The sequence below is a fragment of the Melozone crissalis genome, unplaced genomic scaffold (assembly GCF_028551555.1).
Source record: "Melozone crissalis strain CALT ecotype California unplaced genomic scaffold, PUWL_Pcris_2 ptg000016l_1, whole genome shotgun sequence".
Taxonomy (NCBI): domain Eukaryota; kingdom Metazoa; phylum Chordata; class Aves; order Passeriformes; family Passerellidae; genus Melozone; species Melozone crissalis.
Window position 1 is genome coordinate 51,528,379 of NW_026535794.1, and position 7,515 is coordinate 51,535,893.

The window sequence follows — 7,515 nt, forward strand, 5'->3', positions numbered from 1 at the left end:
GCCTGCGGGGATCCGAGACAGGTGGCCAGCAGGCAAGTCCTCCGAGCCGTCCTAGGTCTGGTGGGGAGCGAGCATCATCCCGCCTGCAGAGAGCTGGGGCTGCAGGAGCCGCTAATGCAGATGTTGCCATTCTGTAATTAATTCTAAACCCGAGAGCGAGCCAGGAAGCAAGCTGCATTGAAGTTTCACTGTGGTTTTCACCTACAAGAGATGACGGAGACAACCTGGCCATATCCCAGCCTTATGCTTTAGGGATGGCGAGAGTCTGACTCTTCTTTTCCATCCCTCTTCATCCCTCCTGCCGTTGCCCTTAAACAGCTGAACTGAAAGTTATTGCTCACCAGATACGGTAGAATAATGAGGATAGGGAGTTATTCATGGATTATTTATTCTACAATCAATGAGGCAAAGAAAAATGAAAACAATTATTTCTCAGGTGTTATATAGAGAAAGCTGAGAAATGGAGAGGCATAATTTCTTTAGAGGAGCCCCAAAGCAGGGATAAATTATTTTCAGTGACTAATACACATGCTGTTAACAAGTACCTGCTGTTATTTAGTGACTGTGATGAAGTGGTTAAGACCATGTGTAAGATGAGATTTTCAGAAAGGCCTTGGGATATTAGGATCCTCAATCCTATTGCCTTTCAGAGGGAGTACAGTGCCTGTCTTTTAGGTCACTTTGAAAGCTCATCCATACATAATATGTGATATCCCAGGAGAGCTGTGGCCTAGAGGTTTGAGCATAGCCCAGGACAAAGCTTTAATGCCAGTCCTGGGAAAAGTGTTTCTGTAGTCTTGTCCAACTGCCATAATTTTTCCTCCTTGAGGCTTTCCCTGCTTTGCCTTATCCATAAAGAGTATTAATATATCAATATTTCAAATGCTTTCATAGAAGTAATGCCAATATGTATACAGCAAATGTGAAATGGAGTGCACTATGAATAAGTTTTATTATACTTATTTCTGTTTTTGAAAGAATAAACATTTCCCTAGAGACTCTGTTACCTCTTCCCTGCATTATCCTGAGCTCTTTGCAATGCCCTCCCCTTTCTTTATAACCCACAGATACATTTTAATGTCCATCATTAAGATATGTGAGTTTTTTGGGAATTAACTAAGAACCAAATATTGATTAATGACATTAAACTTGTTCAAAAAAGCCTCTTAACTTCCTTCTTGTTTACATCTTCTGTTCCCCTCCTGCACTATATCCCACAATTTTTCAAGTTCGTTAACCTACATTTTCTTTTCTTTAGCTACCACTGAAATGGTAGAGCTGATACAGTACCACAAACGGTCTGCAAATATTCACAGAAAAAAGACTGATTATGACATGCAAAAATGTCTGCCACTTTCATTCTGAGTTCTTGAAACCCTTTCTGTGTTCAATGGCCTTTATAATTCATTTGAAGAAGTAATAAACAGCTTATTTGAGTAAGTACTTAAAGGCTCAGCAGACCATTTTTCAAACAAAATTTCTGTTTCTTAAGGCTCTTCCAACAGGCACAACAAAAAACATATTTGCTCATCGCCCATTCATACTTTTATACCTATATACCTCTATATCACCTACCTCATCAAGTCCTCCAGAAGACAAGAACGTTGACTTGATTTTAGTTGTTCAAATTTCACACTTGTTTAGCATATTATGATTTGGGTTTTCAAAAATGTACTCAAATTGATCATAAGTAGATAGACATTGAAAAACAACCAGCTATAGAGGACAAGACAATAATTCAAAGCAGGAAGATCCAGCAGGATGGTTGGTGAATATTTCAATAATGGTGACAGTAGAAAATTTCCTTGTGGTTTGAGACGGAAGAAATGGCACAGATTATTGCATTTTTCCCCACCTCGGAATAGGATCAGTCCTTAAAAACTGCATAAAATATTTAAACTATATAGCAACAGAAATGAGTTGCGCAAGGGTAATGCAATTATTTTTAATATAGCCGCAAGTGAGGCCTGCAAAATCATTAACTTTGACTGATTCTGTCACAAAAAAATCATTACAAAGATCTTCAGGCATTCCTTAGTCCTATAAAACAAGCTAACCATATATAGTCTTTTATTTCCTTTCTTTTTCAGGGAGCATGTTGTGAAGTATTACTTTACATGATTCAACAAATCCAAGTTGAATATATTAACCTTTGCAATGAAAACATGGTCAGATTGTGTTAGGTCACAATATGAAGTTATTAGATACTTCTACTCATTCTCCTAACCTTTCTGTTCCAGAGTGTAAATGTAAGGATGTTTCTCAGCAAGCAGTGAGACATGCCTGCAGTCTCAGCAGGGCACCTACAAGCTTCAGCACCCGTGTCCTGCAAATGTCAAGTGTTTGCAGCTTGGGCCAACAGTGTTCTCCCCTCTATAGGTCAGGAAAGTGTCACAGCACACTGGGACAGCCACACCAGCCAAGAGGTGCAGAAGGAGGATCTTCCATCAAAACTACTCCCACATAAGTCCCTTATTTTCATTTCTCAGATCATAAAATCATATAATTGTTTAGTTTGGACAAGACCTTTAAGATTGTATAGTCCAGCACTGCCAGGCCACCACTAAACCATGTCCCAAAGTGCCACATCTACACATCTTTTTAATATTTCCAGAGTGGTGACTCAGCTACTTCCCTGGGCAGTCTGTTGTTATGCTTGGCAACCCTTTTAATGAAGAAATTTTTCTCAGTATCTGACCTAAACATGTCACAATTTGAGGCCATTTCCTCTTGTTCTGTTGCTTTTATACTTGGGAGAAGAGACCTGACCCCTGCCTGGCTACAACCTTACTTTCAGGGAGTTGTAGAGAGTGGTAAGGTCTCTCCTGAGCCTCCTTTTATCCGGGCTAAACACTTCCCTTGTCTGCTCCTCTTAAGATTTACTCTTTAGACCCTTCCCCAGCCCTTCTCTAGAAATGTACAGCACCTCAATATTTTTTTTTTTCAGTAAGGGGCCCACAACCAGCCAAAGAATTTGAGTTGCAGCCTCACCAGTGCCAATGACCACTTCAACACTCCCAAAGCATTAAAAAGCAGAGAGATATCTCAGTCAACTGGTGAAACCTCTCTGGCAATTAGAAAGACACTACAGTGTTAAAAGACTCCAGTTTTTACAGCTGTACACAAATTTTATTGAGCTTAATGGAAATTGTACACACATATTGATGAATGAATAGATCATTCTAAATTTACAATGGCTGTCAAGCAATGTCTGCTAAATGGAATTCATCCTGGATAGAACTATATTTACAGTATGTGAATGTCAAGAGGGAAAATACAATGTCAGAAAGCTAGAAAGGATAATTCAGAATTTCAAACGCTGGTGGGACCAAATGGCATCCAATAACATGATAAGTTGCTTCCACAGAAGAAAATGAGCCAACTTGAAAAAGAACATGCAACTTTTGAATTAATACTGAAAAGTAAATATTAAGCTTTTTTATGCCTATCAAACTGTCATTTTTAAATTTTGTTTCCCTTTTATATTTTTGGTTTCCCCAGCCCTCTTGCATGGTAGAGCTCTAAAAATCATCTATAGCAGAATTTTACATCCAAATCTTTAGAATGCTAAATATGTATTTCAAATTATGACCAAACAAGGCTTTATGGTCACATGCATAGAATGAAATGCCTGATAATGGACAGATCTATTACTGGAGGAATTCTTGGGTTTATTAAGAAAAATGTCAGGTTTTCTGCTGGGATTCTTGATACTCATGGGTATTTCTCTGAGAAAGAAGGAATCACATGAATATTGTGATCCATCTGCCTATGAGAAACTATAAAGATCTGAAGAAAATGCTTATTTTCCAGAAATGCAAGGAAAGTCTTTCCTAATCTTAATGCATCTGAAAAAGAAGATGAAGGTGCATTAGCAGAAAAGATGCAGTATCTTCTTCTTGCTCCACGCAGCTAAAAATATAGGATTATATTTTGAAGTGAATGTATTTTTGTCTTGACCATCAGTTAATTATGGTAATTTTATTAAAACAAGAAGATAAGAAATGGAAATATGTGTTTACACAGACATCAAAATAAATTGAAGATGTTCGGAAGTTTTCTGTTTCATGTCTCTGTATCTTTTGTAGTCTAAACATCTGCTTAAGACAGCATCTACCTTTAGAAATTTCTTTTGTGATACCTTGCTCTCTATTAATCTGCACTGTATATGAAACAATTTGACAAACAATTATGAGGGGCAGTTGAGGTGACTTGGTTTGTTCAGCCTGGAGAAAAGGAGACTGAGAGGGGACCTCATTGTGGTCTTCAACACCATCAGAAAGGGAAGCAGAGGGGCAGGTACCGATGGCTCCACTCTCCTGACCAGTGACAGGACCCAAGAGAATGGCATGAAACTGAGTCAGGGGTGTTTAGTTTGGATATCAGGAAAAAGTCTTTCACCCAGTGGCTGGCTGAGCCTTGGAACAGGCTCCCCTGGGAAGTGATGATGGCACCAAGCCTGACAGAGCTCAGGAAGCATTTGGTCAGTGCTCTCAGGCACATGGAGCTGGACTCTTGAGATGTCCTGTGCAGGCCAGGGTTGGACTCAGTGATCCTTGTGAGTCCCTTCCAAGTCAGCAGATTCCATGATTCTAGGGCTAAATAATTGTCTAGGTGCATCATTTAAGTGCATGTAGAGAAAGAAAAGCCTTGCTAAAGGAAAATATCTTTTTGCTAGACTCAATTTCAAAGTTCATTAGCATAATAGTATTATAGTTGATTCCTTTCCTTACTATATCTGGCCTCAGTTTTTCTTCTTAATTCAGTTTAGACCATTTCGTAGGCAATCCATGGATGCATAGCAGAAGCTCTATATTGAAAAAATGCACAGAAAGTGAATTATAGTAATATTATCAAAAGTTATTGCAATTACATTGAAGATGCTTCAGTCACCTTTAAAGGAGAAATCAAAATCAATCTGGAACATTTCCATCTGCTATTTGTGGGGCAGGAAAAAAGGCATCCTTTCACTAATGCACAGCCTGCAAAGTAAATGCCAGAGAAGAGACTGTCAGCTCTTCTTAGGCTATCATTTATGTCTGGATGAGGAGACTTCATGTGACTTGAAGGTATTTTCAAGACAAGTACATAGCAACACATTGGAGAATACAGTAAATACTTCCACAGTAAAGTAATATTTGTGAAAAGTTAATGTATTTTTAGCTATATTTTGATGCAAATTAGTAGCTGAAAACATGGGAAAGAGCCAGCATAATTTAACACAATTTCTTTCCTTAAACTGACAGTGATCTACAGCCCTCATCTTGGGAACTTTTTCAGGAAAGGTTTTGAAATAATTCACAACTAGTAGCTTTAAACCACTGCTTTACTTTAAATAATTTGTGTTACCGAGGATATAGCCTCATTATCTACTCAATACATATTTAACAGATTGGAAGAGGTTAGCAGAGTAATGCACTAAAGTTACTGAAGCATTTAAGCATTCTGAGTAAATATATATTTGCCTCCCTCTTATATTGTCCACATCATTCAGTCTCAATTACCACACTAATAAACCAGTTATCTTCATCTCCTACTACAGATAACATATGGATACTTGACCATAAAAGTCCTTTAAAATACTACCATGTACTCTGTCTTATATTAGGAGTATCCAGAGTCCTCTTGAACCATATTATAAATTCTTTCTTGCAATTGATTGTGGTAAGGTACTTGGTGCTTCAGTTAAACATGAAGCTCCAGTAATTCTTAGTTATGACTCCAGAACTGCCTTTTATTAAGTGTCTACAGTGCATCTAGTACAGAGCAGGGTGTCAGTCATGACTGAAGCTCCTGCATAATACCCAAATACAATTTTACCAAAAGATAAATGCATACTGCTTTGCCTGTCTGCACACCTGCCTGTCAGATAATTTCCTATGCACCCCCCTGTGTTCCTGTGGGTCTTTCTTTCTCTTTCTTTCTTTCTTTCTTTCTTTCTTTCTTTCTTTCTTTCTTTCTTTCTTTCTTTCTTTCTTTCTTTCTTTCTTTCTTTCTTTCTTTCTTTCTTTCTTTCTCTCTTTCTTTCTTTCTTTCTTTTTCTTTCTTCCTTCCTCCCTCCCTTCCTTCCTTCCTTCCTTCCTTCCTTCCTTCCTTCCTTCCTTCCTTCTTTCTTTCCTTCCTTCCTTCCTTCCTTCCTTCCTTCCTTCCTTCCTTCCTTCCTTCCTTCCTTCCTTCCTTCCTTCCTTCCTTTTTTCTAAAGATGTCTGGCATTAAGAATATCAGTTGCATGAAGATTGGCAACCTGGTCACTTTTTCAAAAATTGAAATGATTAGATGAGCTTTGTGCTAACTTTAGGAAGCCACTCACTGGGGCTATGCAAGCACAATAACTCCTTGGGCTTCAGTGGAGTTTCTGAGCTGTGCAAGAGCTGCAGCCAAGCCTAGCCAGATCAGATCAGCCTGCAGCTCACAGTGGAGCCGCTCTATCTCATGCCTTGAAGATTGTTCCCACTGACCAATTGGAGGTTTTCATTACTGCCACCAACCCTCCTACTTTAAGTGGGAAAATAGACAATATAGCTTTTGGTGAAGGAGATTGTGTGTTAGCTGTGTGGTGTTCTGAAAACCCCTATTTGATTTATTGTCATATTGGTAAAAATTGCAACTACTGTAGTAGTTATGTCCTGAAAAAAAAGGTGACTTATTAGTTCCTTGTTCAGAGTAGCCCCACTCCAGTCCGCCTGCTCTTCTACCAGGGAAATCAGAGTGCAGACTGCAGTAATATACAATAAAATAATAGATGTAACAAAAGTGCACATACAAATATTGTGAGCACAAATGATTGCCCTTGATATCTCAGTAGCCATTTTGGAAGTAAGGATGAAACTGAGAATGAAATTATCTCTGTAGCAGTGATAAGGGAATAAAGTCAAAGTATAAATGTTAGAGTTGTACCATATTTTTTTTTCCATTCTTCCTTCCACACTGAGGCCTCAAAAGCAAAGAGGAAGCCTGATCAGGAGGCACACAATATGAAGAGTTCTGTGATGTATGAAGCTACATCTGTGACCACCCTTAATGGCATGCAGCTTCTCAGCGTATTTGATAGTGCAGAGGCCTCTCATAAAGACCACTCCAGCTTAATTTATAAGCAGCCATGTTCTGGATTTAATATCTCTAGATTTCAATCTGTGCATTGCAAAACAACCTGAGTTTATTGCCTGGAGTTAGGAAACATCTAATCAAAGACATGATTGTAAAGTCTTTTTTACAATCAATAGGTAATGCAATAAACTCTCACATGCCTTGCTACACAGCAGTAGGAGAGATGCAGCCAGACTGACAGCATACATGGCAAACTAAAAGACACCATATTAATCCTGTGTGTGATGGTACGTGCAACAACCACCACAATGCACTCCAAATGTGCCATCCACTCTGGTGTCACATGAAAACACTTTTTGAGCATGTTTCCCCTAGTTTGGAGATGAGAAGTCTCCCTTAACAAGGCAAGAGGGTTCTAAAAAACACCCCAAAAATTGATCTGATATTAGAGAGCACAGAGTCATGAAG